The sequence below is a fragment of the Pezoporus flaviventris genome, unplaced genomic scaffold, assembly GCF_033815535.1.
Source record: "Pezoporus flaviventris isolate CSIRO_AGI_PZ_B2104156 unplaced genomic scaffold, CSIRO_AGI_Pfla_v1 ptg000160l, whole genome shotgun sequence".
In the NCBI taxonomy this organism is placed as follows: domain Eukaryota; kingdom Metazoa; phylum Chordata; class Aves; order Psittaciformes; family Psittacidae; genus Pezoporus; species Pezoporus flaviventris.
Window position 1 is genome coordinate 2,039,747 of NW_026892708.1, and position 17,031 is coordinate 2,056,777.

Below are 17,031 nucleotides of genomic sequence, written 5' to 3' on the forward strand. Positions count from 1 at the left end.
AGGGAAAGCTAGTGCTCTGCTTCTTCAGCACACAAGCAGCTTTGCAACGGGGTCACCATCATTGCAGTCTCTCCTCGGTTTCATACCTAAAAGTCCATTTGAATCCAAATTCTCAAGCGGTCTCAGCTGCCCAGAGGCACAGTGAGTACAGCACGAACGTTTGGCCTCTGCTCCCACAGCAGAAGAGCCAGGATTGAAAGTTGGTGCTGGACCTGTTCAGCACACAATCCCCTTTACATTGGTGCCTCCATCGTTGCTTTCACTGCTAACACTCATACAGGAAAAGCATTTGAATAGAATCCGTCCAGAGCCTGCTCTCTGCTGGCAGCAACACAGCACAGAATGAACAGTGGCATCTGCTCACACGGCAGAAGGAGCAGCAGGGAAAGCTAGTGCTCTGCTTCTTCAGCACACAAGCAGCTTTGCAACGGGGTCACCATCATTGCAGTCTCTCCTCGGTTTCATACCTAAAAGTCCATTTGAATCCAAATTCTCAGGTGGTGTCTCTCAGCTGCCCAGCAGCACACTTAGTACAGCACGAACGTTTGGCCTCTGCTCCCACAGCAGAAGAGCCAGGATTGAAAGCTGGTGCTGGACCTGTTCAGCACACAATCCCTTTTACATTGGTGCATTCATCGTTGCTTTCACTGCTCACTTTCATACAGGAAAAGCATTTGAATGGAATCAGTCCAGAGGCTGCTCTCTGCTGCGCAGCAACACAGTCAGCACAGAATGAACAGTGGCATCTGCTCACACGGCAGAAGGAGCAGCAGGGAAAGCTAGTGCTCTGCTTCTTCAGCACACAAGCAGCTTTGCAACGGGGTCACCATCATTGCAGTCTCTCCTCGGTTTCATACCTAAAAGTCCATTTGAATCCAAATTCTCAGGTGGTGTCTCTCAGCTGCCCAGCAGCACACTTAGTACAGCACGAACGTTTGGCCTCTGCTCCCACAGCAGAAGAGCCAGGATTGAAAGCTGGTGCTGGACCTGTTCAGCACACAATCCCTTTTACATTGGTGCATTCATCGTTGCTTTCACTGCTCACTTTCATACAGGAAAAGCATTTGAATGGAATCAGTCCAGAGGCTGCTCTCTGCTGCGCAGCAACACAGTCAGCACAGAATGAACAGTAGCATCTGCTCACACGGCAGAAGGAGCAGCAGGGAAAGCTAGTGCTCTGCTTCTTCAGCACACAAGCAGCTTTGCAACGGGGTCACCATCATTGCAGTCTCTCCTCGGTTTCATACCTAAAAGTCCATTTGAATCCAAATTCTCAGGTGGTGTCTCTCAGCTGCCCAGCAGCACAGTGAGTACAGCACGAACGTCTGGCCTCTGCTCCCACAGCAGAAGAGCCAGGATTGAAAGCTGGTGCTGGACCTGTTCAGCACACAATCCCCTTTACATTGGTGCCTCCATCGTTGCTTTAACTGCTAACACTCATACAGGAAAAGCATTTGAATAGAATCCGTCCAGAGCCTGCTCTCTGCCTGCAGCAACACAGTCAGCCCAGAATGAACAGTGGCATCTGCTCACAAGGCAGAAGGAGCAGCAGGGAAAGCTAGTGCTCTGCTTCTTCAGCACACAAGCAGCTTTGCAACGGGGTCACCATCATTGCAGTCTCTCCTCGGTTTCATACCTAAAAGTCCATTTGAATCCAAATTCTCAGGTGGTGTCTCTCAGCTGCCCAGCAGCACAGTTAGTACAGCACGAACGTTTGGCCTCTGCTCCCACAGCAGAAGAGCCAGGATTGAAAGCTGGTGCTGGACCTGTTCAGCACACAATCACCTTTACATTGGTGCCTCCATCGTTGCTTTCACTGCTCACATTCATACAGGAAAAGCATTTGAATGGAATCAGTCCAGAGGCTGCTCTCTGCTGCGCAGCAACACAGTCAGCACAGAATGAACAGTGGCATCTGCTCACAAGGCAGAAGGAGCAGCAGGGAAATCTAGTGCTCTGCTTCTTCAGCACACAAGCAGCTTTGCAACGGGGTCACCATCATTGCAGTCTCTCCTCGGTTTCATACCTAAAAGTCCATTTGAATCCAAATTCTCAGGTGGTGTCTCTCAGCTGCCCAGCAGCACAGTTAGTACAGCACGAACGTTTGGCCTCTGCTCCCACAGCAGAAGAGCCAGGATTGAAATCTGGTGCTGGACCTGTTCAGCACACAATCCCTTTTACATTGGTGCATTCATCGTTGCTTTCACTGCTCACTTTCATACAGGAAAAGCATTTGAATGGAATCAGTCCAGAGGCTGCTCTCTGCTGCGCAGCAACACAGTCAGCACAGAATGAACAGTAGCAACTGCTCACACGGCAGAAGGAGCAGCAGGGAAAGCTAGTGCTCTGCTTCTTCAGCACACAAGCAGCTTTGCAACGGGGTCACCATCATTGCAGTCTCTCCTCGGTTTCATACCTAAAAGTCCATTTGAATCCAAATTCTCAGGTGGTGTCTCTCAGCTGCCCAGGAGCACAGTTAGTACAGCACGAACGTTTGGCCTCTGCTCCCACAGCAGAAGAGCCAGGATTGAAAGCTGGTGCTGGACCTGTTCAGCACACAATCCCTTTTACATTGGTGCATTCATCGTTGCTTTCACTACTCACTTTCATACAGGAAAAGCATTTGAATGGAATCAGTCCAGAGGCTGCTCTCTGCTGTGCAGCAACACAGTCAGCACAGAATGAACAGTGGCATCTGCTCACACGGCAGAAGGAGCAGCAGGGAAAGCTAGTGCTCTGCTTCTTCAGCACACAAGCAGCTTTGCAACGGGGTCACCATCATTGCAGTCTCTCCTCGGTTTCATACCTAAAAGTCCATTTGAATCCAAATTCTCAAGCGGTCTCAGCTGCCCAGAGGCACAGTGAGTACAGCACGAACGTTTGGCCTCTGCTCCCACAGCAGAAGAGCCAGGATTGAAAGTTGGTGCTGGACCTGTTCAGCACACAATCCCCTTTACATTGGTGCCTCCATCGTTGCTTTCACTGCTAACACTCATACAGGAAAAGCATTTGAATAGAATCCGTCCAGAGCCTGCTCTCTGCTGGCAGCAACACAGCACAGAATGAACAGTGGCATCTGCTCACACGGCAGAAGGAGCAGCAGGGAAAGCTAGTGCTCTGCTTCTTCAGCACACAAGCAGCTTTGCAACGGGGTCACCATCATTGCAGTCTCTCCTCGGTTTCATACCTAAAAGTCCATTTGAATCCAAATTCTCAGGTGGTGTCTCTCAGCTGCCCAGCAGCACACTTAGTACAGCACGAACGTTTGGCCTCTGCTCCCACAGCAGAAGAGCCAGGATTGAAAGCTGGTGCTGGACCTGTTCAGCACACAATCCCTTTTACATTGGTGCATTCATCGTTGCTTTCACTGCTCACTTTCATACAGGAAAAGCATTTGAATGGAATCAGTCCAGAGGCTGCTCTCTGCTGCGCAGCAACACAGTCAGCACAGAATGAACAGTGGCATCTGCTCACACGGCAGAAGGAGCAGCAGGGAAAGCTAGTGCTCTGCTTCTTCAGCACACAAGCAGCTTTGCAACGGGGTCACCATCATTGCAGTCTCTCCTCGGTTTCATACCTAAAAGTCCATTTGAATCCAAATTCTCAGGTGGTGTCTCTCAGCTGCCCAGCAGCACACTTAGTACAGCACGAACGTTTGGCCTCTGCTCCCACAGCAGAAGAGCCAGGATTGAAAGCTGGTGCTGGACCTGTTCAGCACACAATCCCTTTTACATTGGTGCATTCATCGTTGCTTTCACTGCTCACTTTCATACAGGAAAAGCATTTGAATGGAATCAGTCCAGAGGCTGCTCTCTGCTGCGCAGCAACACAGTCAGCACAGAATGAACAGTAGCATCTGCTCACACGGCAGAAGGAGCAGCAGGGAAAGCTAGTGCTCTGCTTCTTCAGCACACAAGCAGCTTTGCAACGGGGTCACCATCATTGCAGTCTCTCCTCGGTTTCATACCTAAAAGTCCATTTGAATCCAAATTCTCAGGTGGTGTCTCTCAGCTGCCCAGCAGCACAGTGAGTACAGCACGAACGTCTGGCCTCTGCTCCCACAGCAGAAGAGCCAGGATTGAAAGCTGGTGCTGGACCTGTTCAGCACACAATCCCCTTTACATTGGTGCCTCCATCGTTGCTTTAACTGCTAACACTCATACAGGAAAAGCATTTGAATAGAATCCGTCCAGAGCCTGCTCTCTGCCTGCAGCAACACAGCACAGAATGAACAGTGGCATCTGCTCACACGGCAGAAGGAGCAGCAGGGAAAGCTAGTGCTCTGCTTCTTCAGCACACAAGCAGCTTTGCAAAGGGGTCACCATCATTGCAGTCTCTCCTCGGGTTCATACCTAAAAGTCCATTTGAATCCAAATTCTCAGGTGGTGTCTCTCAGCTGCCCAGCAGGACAGTGAGTACAGCACGAACGTTTGGCCTCTGCTCCCACAGCAGAAGAGCCAGGATTGAAAGCTGGTGCTGGACCTGTTCAGCACACAATCACCTTTACATTGGTGCCTCCATCGTTGCTTTCACTGCTCACATTCATACAGGAAAAGCATTTGAATGGAATCAGTCCAGAGGCTGCTCTCTGCTGCGCAGCAACACAGTCAGCACAGAATGAACAGTGGCATCTGCTCACAAGGCAGAAGGAGCAGCAGGGAAAGCTAGTGCTCTGCTTCTTCAGCACACAAGCAGCTTTGCAACGGGGTCACCATCATTGCAGTCTCTCCTCGGTTTCATACCTAAAAGTCCATTTGAATCCAAATTCTCAGGTGGTGTCTCTCAGCTGCCCAGCAGCACAGTGAGTACAGCACGAACGTTTGGCCTCTGCTCCCACAGCAGAAGAGCCAGGATTGAAAGCTGGTGCTGGACCTGTTCAGCACACAATCCCTTTTACATTGGTGCATTCATCGTTGCTTTCACTACTCACTTTCATACAGGAAAAGCATTTGAATGGAATCAGTCCAGAGGCTGCTCTCTGCTGTGCAGCAACACAGTCAGCACAGAATGAACAGTGGCATCTGCTCACACGGCAGAAGGAGCAGCAGGGAAAGCTAGTGCTCTGCTTCTTCAGCACACAAGCAGCTTTGCAACGGGGTCACCATCATTGCAGTCTCTCCTCGGTTTCATACCTAAAAGTCCATTTGAATCCAAATTCTCAAGCGGTCTCAGCTGCCCAGAGGCACAGTGAGTACAGCACGAACGTTTGTCCTCTGCTCCCACAGCAGAAGAGCCAGGATTGAAAGCTGGTGCTGGACCTGTTCAGCACACAATCCCCTTTACATTGGTGCCTCCATCGTTGCTTTCACTGCTAACACTCATACAGGAAAAGCATTTGAATAGAATCCGTCCAGAGCCTGCTCTCTGCTGGCAGCAACACAGCACAGAATGAACAGTGGCATCTGCTCACACGGCAGAAGGAGCAGCAGGGAAAGCTAGTGCTCTGCTTCTTCAGCACACAAGCAGCTTTGCAACGGGGTCACCATCATTGCAGTCTCTCCTCGGTTTCATACCTAAAAGTCCATTTGAATCCAAATTCTCAGGTGGTGTCTCTCAGCTGCCCAGCAGCACAGTTAGTACAGCACGAACGTTTGGCCTCTGCTCCCACAGCAGAAGAGCCAGGATTGAAAGCTGGTGCTGGACCTGTTCAGCACACAATCCCCTTTACATTGGTGCCTCCATCGTTGCTTTCAGTGCTCACATTCATACAGGAAAAGCATTTGAATGGAATCAGTCCAGAGGCTGCTCTCTGCTGCGCAGGAACACAGTCAGCACAGAATGAACAGTGGCATCTGCTCACACGGCAGAAGGAGCAGCAGGGAAAGCTAGTGCTCTGCTTCTTCAGCACACAAGCAGCTTTGCAAAGGGGTCACCATCATTGCAGTCTCTCCTCGGGTTCATACCTAAAAGTCCATTTGAATCCAAATTCTCAGGTGGTGTCTCTCAGCTGCCCAGCAGCACAGTGAGTACAGCACGAACGTTTGGCCTCTGCTCCCACAGCAGAAGAGCCAGGATTGAAAGCTGGTGCTGGACCTGTTCAGCACACAATCCCCTTTACATTGGTGCCTCCATCGTTGCTTTAACTGCTAACACTCATACAGGAAAAGCATTTGAATAGAATCCGTCCAGAGCCTGCTCCCTGTTGGTAGCAACACAGCACTGAATGAACAGTGGCATCTGCTCACACGGCAGAAGGAGCAGCAGGGAAAGCTAGTGCTCTGCTTCTTCAGCACACAAGCAGCTTTGCAACGGGGTCACCATCATTGCAGTCTCTCCTCGGTTTCATACCTAAAAGTCCATTTGAATCCAAATTCTCCGGTGGTGTCTCTCAGCTGCCCAGCAGCACAGTTAGTACAGCACGAACGTTTGGCCTCTGCTCCCACAGCAGAAGAGCCAGGATTGAAAGCTGGTGCTGGACCTGTTCAGCACACAATCCCTTTTACATTGGTGCATTCATCGTTGCTTTCACTGCTCACTTTCATACAGGAAAAGCATTTGAATGGAATCAGTCCAGAGGCTGCTCTCTGCTGCGCAGCAACACAGTCAGCACAGAATGAACAGTGGCATCTGCTCACACGGCAGAAGGAGCAGCAGGGAAAGCTAGTGCTCTGCTTCTTCAGCACACAAGCAGCTTTGCAACGGGGTCACCATCATTGCAGTCTCTCCTCGGTTTCATACCTAAAAGTCCATTTGAATCCAAATTCTCAGGTGGTGTCTCTCAGCTGCCCAGCAGCACACTTAGTACAGCACGAACGTTTGGCCTCTGCTCCCACAGCAGAAGAGCCAGGATTGAAAGCTGGTGCTGGACCTGTTCAGCACACAATCCCTTTTACATTGGTGCATTCATCGTTGCTTTCACTGCTCACTTTCATACAGGAAAAGCATTTGAATGGAATCAGTCCAGAGGCTGCTCTCTGCTGCGCAGCAACACAGTCAGCACAGAATGAACAGTAGCATCTGCTCACACGGCAGAAGGAGCAGCAGGGAAAGCTAGTGCTCTGCTTCTTCAGCACACAAGCAGCTTTGCAACGGGGTCACCATCATTGCAGTCTCTCCTCGGTTTCATACCTAAAAGTCCATTTGAATCCAAATTCTCAGGTGGTGTCTCTCAGCTGCCCAGCAGCACAGTGAGTACAGCACGAACGTCTGGCCTCTGCTCCCACAGCAGAAGAGCCAGGATTGAAAGCTGGTGCTGGACCTGTTCAGCACACAATCCCCTTTACATTGGTGCCTCCATCGTTGCTTTAACTGCTAACACTCATACAGGAAAAGCATTTGAATAGAATCCGTCCAGAGCCTGCTCTCTGCCTGCAGCAACACAGCACAGAATGAACAGTGGCATCTGCTCACACGGCAGAAGGAGCAGCAGGGAAAGCTAGTGCTCTGCTTCTTCAGCACACAAGCAGCTTTGCAAAGGGGTCACCATCATTGCAGTCTCTCCTCGGGTTCATACCTAAAAGTCCATTTGAATCCAAATTCTCAGGTGGTGTCTCTCAGCTGCCCAGCAGGACAGTGAGTACAGCACGAACGTTTGGCCTCTGCTCCCACAGCAGAAGAGCCAGGATTGAAAGCTGGTGCTGGACCTGTTCAGCACACAATCACCTTTACATTGGTGCCTCCATCGTTGCTTTCACTGCTCACATTCATACAGGAAAAGCATTTGAATGGAATCAGTCCAGAGGCTGCTCTCTGCTGCGCAGCAACACAGTCAGCACAGAATGAACAGTGGCATCTGCTCACAAGGCAGAAGGAGCAGCAGGGAAAGCTAGTGCTCTGCTTCTTCAGCACACAAGCAGCTTTGCAACGGGGTCACCATCATTGCAGTCTCTCCTCGGTTTCATACCTAAAAGTCCATTTGAATCCAAATTCTCAGGTGGTGTCTCTCAGCTGCCCAGCAGCACAGTTAGTACAGCACGAACGTTTGGCCTCTGCTCCCACAGCAGAAGAGCCAGGATTGAAAGCTGGTGCTGGACCTGTTCAGCACACAATCCCTTTTACATTGGTGCATTCATCGTTGCTTTCACTACTCACTTTCATACAGGAAAAGCATTTGAATGGAATCAGTCCAGAGGCTGCTCTCTGCTGTGCAGCAACACAGTCAGCACAGAATGAACAGTGGCATCTGCTCACACGGCAGAAGGAGCAGCAGGGAAAGCTAGTGCTCTGCTTCTTCAGCACACAAGCAGCTTTGCAACGGGGTCACCATCATTGCAGTCTCTCCTCGGTTTCATACCTAAAAGTCCATTTGAATCCAAATTCTCAAGCGGTCTCAGCTGCCCAGAGGCACAGTGAGTACAGCACGAACGTTTGTCCTCTGCTCCCACAGCAGAAGAGCCAGGATTGAAAGCTGGTGCTGGACCTGTTCAGCACACAATCCCCTTTACATTGGTGCCTCGATCGTTGCTTTAACTGCTAACACTCATACAGGAAAAGCATTTGAATAGAATCCGTCCAGAGCCTGCTCTCTGCTGGCAGCAACACAGCACAGAATGAACAGTGGCATCTGCTCACACGGCAGAAGGAGCAGCAGGGAAAGCTAGTGCTCTGCTTCTTCAGCACACAAGCAGCTTTGCAACGGGGTCACCATCATTGCAGTCTCTCCTCGGTTTCATACCTAAAAGTCCATTTGAATCCAAATTCTCAGGTGGTGTCTCTCAGCTGCCCAGCAGCACAGTTAGTACAGCACGAACGTTTGGCCTCTGCTCCCACAGCAGAAGAGCCAGGATTGAAAGCTGGTGCTGGACCTGTTCAGCACACAATCCCCTTTACATTGGTGCATTCATCGTTGCTTTCACTACTCACTTTCATACAGGAAAAGCATTTGAATGGAATCAGTCCAGAGTCTGCTCTCTACTGTGCAGCAACACAGTCAGCACAGAATGAACAGTGGCATCTGCTCACACGGCAGAAGGAGCAGCAGGGAAAGCTAGTGCTCTGCTTCTTCAGCACACAAGCAGCTTTGCAACGGGGTCACCATCATTGCAGTCTCTCCTCGGTTTCATACCTAAAAGTCCATTTGAATCCAAATTCTCAAGCGGTCTCAGCTGCCCAGAGGCACAGTGAGTACAGCACGAACGTTTGTCCTCTGCTCCCACAGCAGAAGAGCCAGGATTGAAAGCTGGTGCTGGACCTGTTCAGCACACAATCCCCTTTACATTGGTGCCTCCATCGTTGCTTTCACTGCTAACACTCATACAGGAAAAGCATTTGAATAGAATCCGTCCAGAGCCTGCTCTCTGCCTGCAGCAACACAGCACAGAATGAACAGTGGCATCTGCTCACACGGCAGAAGGAGCAGCAGGGAAAGCTAGTGCTCTGCTTCTTCAGCACACAAGCAGCTTTGCAACGGGGTCACCATCATTGCAGTCTCTCCTCGGTTTCATACCTAAAAGTCCATTTGAATCCAAATTCTCAGGTGGTGTCTCTCAGCTGCCCAGCAGCACAGTGAGTACAGCACGAACGTTTGGCCTCTGCTCCCACAGCAGAAGAGCCAGGATTGAAAGCTGGTGCTGGACCTGTTCAGCACACAATCCCCTTTACATTGGTGCCTCCATCGTTGCTTTAACTGCTAACACTCATACAGGAAAAGCATTTGAATAGAATCCGTCCAGAGCCTGCTCCCTGTTGGCAGCAACACAGCACAGAATGAACAGTGGCATCTGCTCACACGGCAGAAGGAGCAGCAGGGAAAGCTAGTGCTCTGCTTCTTCAGCACACAAGCAGCTTTGCAACGGGGTCACCATCATTGCAGTCTCTCCTCGGTTTCATACCTAAAAGTCCATTTGAATCCAAATTCTCAGGTGGTGCCTCTCAGCTGCCCAGCAGCACAGTTAGTACAGCACGAACGTTTGGCCTCTGCTCCCACAGCAGAAGAGCCAGGATTGAAAGCTGGTGCTGGACCTGTTCAGCACACAATCCCCTTTACATTGGTGCCTCCATCGTTGCTTTAACTGCTAACACTCATACAGGAAAAGCATTTGAATAGAATCCGTCCAGAGCCTGCTCCCTGCTGCGCAGCAACACAGTCAGCCCAGAATGAACAGTGGCATCTGCTCACAAGGCAGAAGGAGCAGCAGGGAAAGCTAGTGCTCTGCTTCTTCAGCACACAAGCAGCTTTGCAACGGGGTCACCATCATTGCAGTCTCTCCTCGGTTTCATACCTAAAAGTCCATTTGAATCCAAATTCTCAGGTGGTGTCTCTCACCTGCCCAGCAGCACAGTTAGTACAGCACGAACGTTTGGCCTCTGCTCCCACAGCAGAAGAGCCAGGATTGAAAGCTGGTGCTGGACCTGTTCAGCACACAATCACCTTTACATTGGTGCCTCCATCGTTGCTTTCACTGCTCACATTCATACAGGAAAAGCATTTGAATGGAATCAGTCCAGAGGCTGCTCTCTGCTGCGCAGCAACACAGTCAGCACAGAATGAACAGTGGCATCTGCTCACAAGGCAGAAGGAGCAGCAGGGAAATCTAGTGCTCTGCTTCTTCAGCACACAAGCAGCTTTGCAACGGGGTCACCATCATTGCAGTCTCTCCTCGGTTTCATACCTAAAAGTCCATTTGAATCCAAATTCTCAGGTGGTGTCTCTCAGCTGCCCAGCAGCACAGTTAGTACAGCACGAACGTTTGGCCTCTGCTCCCACAGCAGAAGAGCCAGGATTGAAATCTGGTGCTGGACCTGTTCAGCACACAATCCCTTTTACATTGGTGCATTCATCGTTGCTTTCACTGCTCACTTTCATACAGGAAAAGCATTTGAATGGAATCAGTCCAGAGGCTGCTCTCTGCTGCGCAGCAACACAGTCAGCACAGAATGAACAGTAGCAACTGCTCACACGGCAGAAGGAGCAGCAGGGAAAGCTAGTGCTCTGCTTCTTCAGCACACAAGCAGCTTTGCAACGGGGTCACCATCATTGCAGTCTCTCCTCGGTTTCATACCTAAAAGTCCATTTGAATCCAAATTCTCAGGTGGTGTCTCTCAGCTGCCCAGGAGCACAGTTAGTACAGCACGAACGTTTGGCCTCTGCTCCCACAGCAGAAGAGCCAGGATTGAAAGCTGGTGCTGGACCTGTTCAGCACACAATCCCCTTTACATTGGTGCCTCCATCGTTGCTTTCACTGCTAACACTCATACAGGAAAAGCATTTGAATAGAATCCGTCCAGAGCCTGCTCTCTGCTGGCAGCAACACAGCACAGAATGAACAGTGGCATCTGCTCACACGGCAGAAGGAGCAGCAGGGAAAGCTAGTGCTCTGCTTCTTCAGCACACAAGCAGCTTTGCAACGGGGTCACCATCATTGCAGTCTCTCCTCGGTTTCATACCTAAAAGTCCATTTGAATCCAAATTCTCAGGTGGTGTCTCTCAGCTGCCCAGCAGCACACTTAGTACAGCACGAACGTTTGGCCTCTGCTCCCACAGCAGAAGAGCCAGGATTGAAAGCTGGTGCTGGACCTGTTCAGCACACAATCCCTTTTACATTGGTGCATTCATCGTTGCTTTCACTGCTCACTTTCATACAGGAAAAGCATTTGAATGGAATCAGTCCAGAGCCTGCTCTCTGCTGCGCAGCAACACAGTCAGCACAGAATGAACAGTGGCATCTGCTCACACGGCAGAAGGAGCAGCAGGGAAAGCTAGTGCTCTGCTTCTTCAGCACACAAGCAGCTTTGCAACAGGGTCACCATCATTGCAGTCTCTCCTCGGTTTCATACCTAAAAGTCCATTTGAATCCAAATTCTCAGGTGGTGTCTCTCAGCTGCCCAGCAGCACACTTAGTACAGCACGAACGTTTGGCCTCTGCTCCCACAGCAGAAGAGCCAGGATTGAAAGCTGGTGCTGGACCTGTTCAGCACACAATCCCTTTTACATTGGTGCATTCATCGTTGCTTTCACTGCTCACTTTCATACAGGAAAAGCATTTGAATGGAATCAGTCCAGAGGCTGCTCTCTGCTGCGCAGCAACACAGTCAGCACAGAATGAACAGTGGCATCTGCTCACACGGCAGAAGGAGCAGCAGGGAAAGCTAGTGCTCTGCTTCTTCAGCACGCAAGCAGCTTTGCAACGGGGTCACCATCATTGCAGTCTCTCCTCGGTTTCATACCTAAAAGTCCATTTGAATCCAAATTCTCAGGTGGTGTCTCTCAGCTGCCCAGCAGCACAGTGAGTACAGCACGAACGTTTGGCCTCTGCTCCCACAGCAGAAGAGCCAGGATTGAAAGCTGGTGCTGGACCTGTTCAGCACACAATCCCCTTTACATTGGTGCCTCCATCGTTGCTTTAACTGCTAACACTCATACAGGAAAAGCATTTGAATAGAATCCGTCCAGAGCCTGCTCCCTGCTGCGCAGCAACACAGTCAGCCCAGAATGAACAGTGGCATCTGCTCACAAGGCAGAAGGAGCAGCAGGGAAAGCTAGTGCTCTGCTTCTTCAGCACACAAGCAGCTTTGCAACGGGGTCACCATCATTGCAGTCTCTCCTCGGTTTCATACCTAAAAGTCCATTTGAATCCAAATTCTCAGGTGGTGTCTCTCAGCTGCCCAGCAGCACAGTGAGTACAGCACGAACGTTTGGCCTCTGCTCCCACAGCAGAAGAGCCAGGATTGAAAGCTGGTGCTGGACCTGTTCAGCACACAATCCCCTTTACATTGGTGCCTCCATCGTTGCTTTCACTGCTAACACTCATACAGGAAAAGCATTTGAATAGAATCCGTCCAGAGCCTGCTCCCTGCTGGCAGCAACACAGCACAGAATGAACAGTGGCATCTGCTCACACGGCAGAAGGAGCAGCAGGGAAAGCTAGTGCTCTGCTTCTTCAGCACACAAGCAGCTTTGCAACGGGGTCACCATCATTGCAGTCTCTCCTCGGTTTCATACCTAAAAGTCCATTTGAATCCAAATTCTCAGGTGGTGTCTCTCAGCTGCCCAGCAGCACAGTTAGTACAGCACGAACGTTTGGCCTCTGCTCCCACAGCAGAAGAGCCAGGATTGAAAGCTGGTGCTGGACCTGTTCAGCACACAATCCCTTTTACATTGGTGCATTCATCGTTGCTTTCACTGCTCACTTTCATACAGGAAAAGCATTTGAATGGAATCAGTCCAGAGGCTGCTCTCTGCTGCGCAGCAACACAGTCAGCACAGAATGAACAGTAGCATCTGCTCACACGGCAGAAGGAGCAGCAGTGAAAGCTAGTGCTCTGCTTCTTCAGCACACAAGCAGCTTTGCAACGGGGTCACCATCATTGCAGTCTCTCCTCGGTTTCATACCTAAAAGTCCATTTGAATCCAAATTCTCAGGTGGTGTCTCTCAGCTGCCCAGCAGCACAGTGAGTACAGCACGAACGTCTGGCCTCTGCTCCCACAGCAGAAGAGCCAGGATTGAAAGCTGGTGCTGGACCTGTTCAGCACACAATCCCCTTTACATTGGTGCCTCCATCGTTGCTTTCACTGCTAACACTCATACAGGAAAAGCATTTGAATAGAATCCGTCCAGAGCCTGCTCCCTGCTGGCAGCAACACAGCACAGAATGAACAGTGGCATCTGCTCACACGGCAGAAGGAGCAGCAGGGAAAGCTAGTGCTCTGCTTCTTCAGCACACAAGCAGCTTTGCAACGGGGTCACCATCATTGCAGTCTCTCCTCGGTTTCATACCTAAAAGTCCATTTGAATCCAAATTCTCAGGTGGTGTCTCTCAGCTGCCCAGCAGCACAGTTAGTACAGCACGAACGTTTGGCCTCTGCTCCCACAGCAGAAGAGCCAGGATTGAAAGCTGGTGCTGGACCTGTTCAGCACACAATCCCTTTTACATTGGTGGATTCATCGTTGCTTTCACTGCTCACTTTCATACAGGAAAAGCATTTGAATGGAATCAGTCCAGAGGCTGCTCTCTGCTGCGCAGCAACACAGTCAGCACAGAATGAACAGTAGCAACTGCTCACACGGCAGAAGGAGCAGCAGGGAAAGCTAGTGCTCTGCTTCTTCAGCACACAAGCAGCTTTGCAACGGGGTCACCATCATTGCAGTCTCTCCTCGGTTTCATACCTAAAAGTCCATTTGAATCCAAATTCTCAGGTGGTGTCTCTCAGCTGCCCAGCAGCACAGTTAGTACAGCACGAACGTTTGGCCTCTGCTCCCACAGCAGAAGAGCCAGGATTGAAAGCTGGTGCTGGACCTGTTCAGCACACAATCCTTTTACATTGGCGCATTCATCGTTGCTTTCACTACTCACTTTCATACAGGAAAAGCATTTGAATGGAATCAGTCCAGAGGCTGCTCTCTGCTGTGCAGCAACACAGTCAGCACAGAATGAACAGTGGCATCTGCTCACACGGCAGAAGGAGCAGCAGGGAAAGCTAGTGCTCTGCTTCTTCAGCACACAAGCAGCTTTGCAACGGGGTCACCATCATTGCAGTCTCTCCTCGGTTTCATACCTAAAAGTCCATTTGAATCCAAATTCTCAAGCGGTCTCAGCTGCCCAGAGGCACAGTGAGTACAGCACGAACGTTTGGCCTCTGCTCCCACAGCAGAAGAGCCAGGATTGAAAGCTGGTGCTGGACCTGTTCAGCACACAATCCCCTTTACATTGGTGCCTCCATCGTTGCTTTCACTGCTAACACTCATACAGGAAAAGCATTTGAATAGAATCCGTCCAGAGCCTGCTCTCTGCTGGCAGCAACACAGCACAGAATGAACAGTGGCATCTGCTCACACGGCAGAAGGAGCAGCAGGGAAAGCTAGTGCTCTGCTTCTTCAGCACACAAGCAGCTTTGCAACGGGGTCACCATCATTGCAGTCTCTCCTCGGTTTCATACCTAAAAGTCCATTTGAATACAAATTCTCAGGTGGTGTCTCTCAGCTGCCCAGCAGCACAGTGAGTACAGCACGAACGTTTGGCCTCTGCTCCCACAGCAGAAGAGCCAGGATTGAAAGCTGGTGCTGGACCTGTTCAGCACACAATCCCCTTTACATTGGTGCCTCCATCGTTGCTTTAACTGCTAATACTCATACAGGAAAAGCATTTGAATGGAATCCGTCCAGAGCCTGCTCCCTGCTGCGCAGCAACACAGTCAGCCCAGAATGAACAGTGGCATCTGCTCACACGGCAGAAGGAGCAGCAGGGAAAGCTAGTGCTCTGCTTCTTCAGCACACAAGCAGCTTTGCAACGGGGTCACCATCATTGCAGTCTCTCCTCGGTTTCATACCTAAAAGTCCATTTGAATCCAAATTCTCAGGTGGTGTCTCTCAGCTGCCCAGCAGCACAGTTAGTACAGCACGAACGTTTGGCCTCTGCTCCCACAGCAGAAGAGCCAGGATTGAAAGCTGGTGCTGGACCTGTTCAGCACACAATCACCTTTACATTGGTGCCTCCATCGTTGCTTTCACTGCTCACATTCATACAGGAAAAGCTTTGAATGGAATCAGTCCAGAGCCTGCTCTCTGCTGCGCAGCAACACAGTCAGCACAGAATGAACAGTGGCATCTGCTCACAAGGCAGAAGGAGCAGCAGGGAAAGCTAGTGCTCTGCTTCTTCAGCACACAAGCAGCTTTGCAACGGGGTCACCATCATTGCAGTCTCTCCTCGGTTTCATACCTAAAAGTCCATTTGAATCCAAATTCTCAGGTGGTGTCTCTCAGCTGCCCAGCAGCACAGTTAGTACAGCACGAACGTTTGGCCTCTGCTCCCACAGCAGAAGAGCCAGGATTGAAAGCTGGTGCTGGACCTGTTCAGCACACAATCCCTTTTACATTGGTGGATTCATCGTTGCTTTCACTGCTCACTTTCATACAGGAAAAGCATTTGAATGGAATCAGTCCAGAGGCTGCTCTCTGCTGCGCAGCAACACAGTCAGCACAGAATGAACAGTAGCAACTGCTCACACGGCAGAAGGAGCAGCAGGGAAAGCTAGTGCTCTGCTTCTTCAGCACACAAGCAGCTTTGCAACGGGGTCACCATCATTGCAGTCTCTCCTCGGTTTCATACCTAAAAGTCCATTTGAATCCAAATTCTCAGGTGGTGTCTCTCAGCTGCCCAGCAGCACAGTGAGTACAGCACGAACGTTTGGCCTCTGCTCCCACAGCAGAAGAGCCAGGATTGAAAGCTGGTGCTGGACCTGTTCAGCACACAATCCCCTTTACATTGGTGCCTCCATCGTTGCTTTAACTGCTAACACTCATACAGGAAAAGCATTTGAATAGAATCCGTCCAGAGCCTGCTCCCTGCTGCGCAGCAACACAGTCAGCACAGAATGAACAGTGGCATCTGCTCACAAGGCAGAAGGAGCAGCAGGGAAAGCTAGTGCTCTGCTTCTTCAGCACACAAGCAGCTTTGCAACGGGGTCACCATCATTGCAGTCTCTCCTCGGTTTCATACCTAAAAGTCCATTTGAATCCAAATTCTCAGGTGGTGTCTCTCAGCTGCCCAGCAGCACAGTTAGTACAGCACGAATGTTTGGCCTCTGCTCCCACAGCAGAAGAGCCAGGATTGAAAGCTGGTGCTGGACCTGTTCAGCACACAATCCCCTTTACATTGGTGCCTCCATCGTTGCTTTCACTGCTAACACTCATACAGGAAAAGCATTTGAATGGAATCAGTCCAGAGGCTGCTCTCTGCTGCGCAGCAACACAGTAGGCACAGAATGAACAGTGGCATCTGCTCACAAGGCAGAAGGAGCAGCAGGGAAATCTAGTGCTCTGCTTCTTCAGCACACAAGCAGCTTTGCAACGGGGTCACCATCATTGCAGTCTCTCCTCGGTTTCATACCTAAAAGTCCATTTGAATCCAAATTCTCAGGTGGTGTCTCTCAGCTGCCCAGCAGCACAGTTAGTACAGCACGAACGTTTGGCCTCTGCTCCCACAGCAGAAGAGCCAGGATTGAAAGCTGGTGCTGGACCTGTTCAGCACACAATCACCTTTACATTGGTGCCTCCATCGTTGCTTTCACTGCTCACATTCATACAGGAAAAGCATTTGAATGGAATCAGTCCAGAGGCTGCTCTCTGCTGCGCAGCAACACAGTCAGCACAGAAT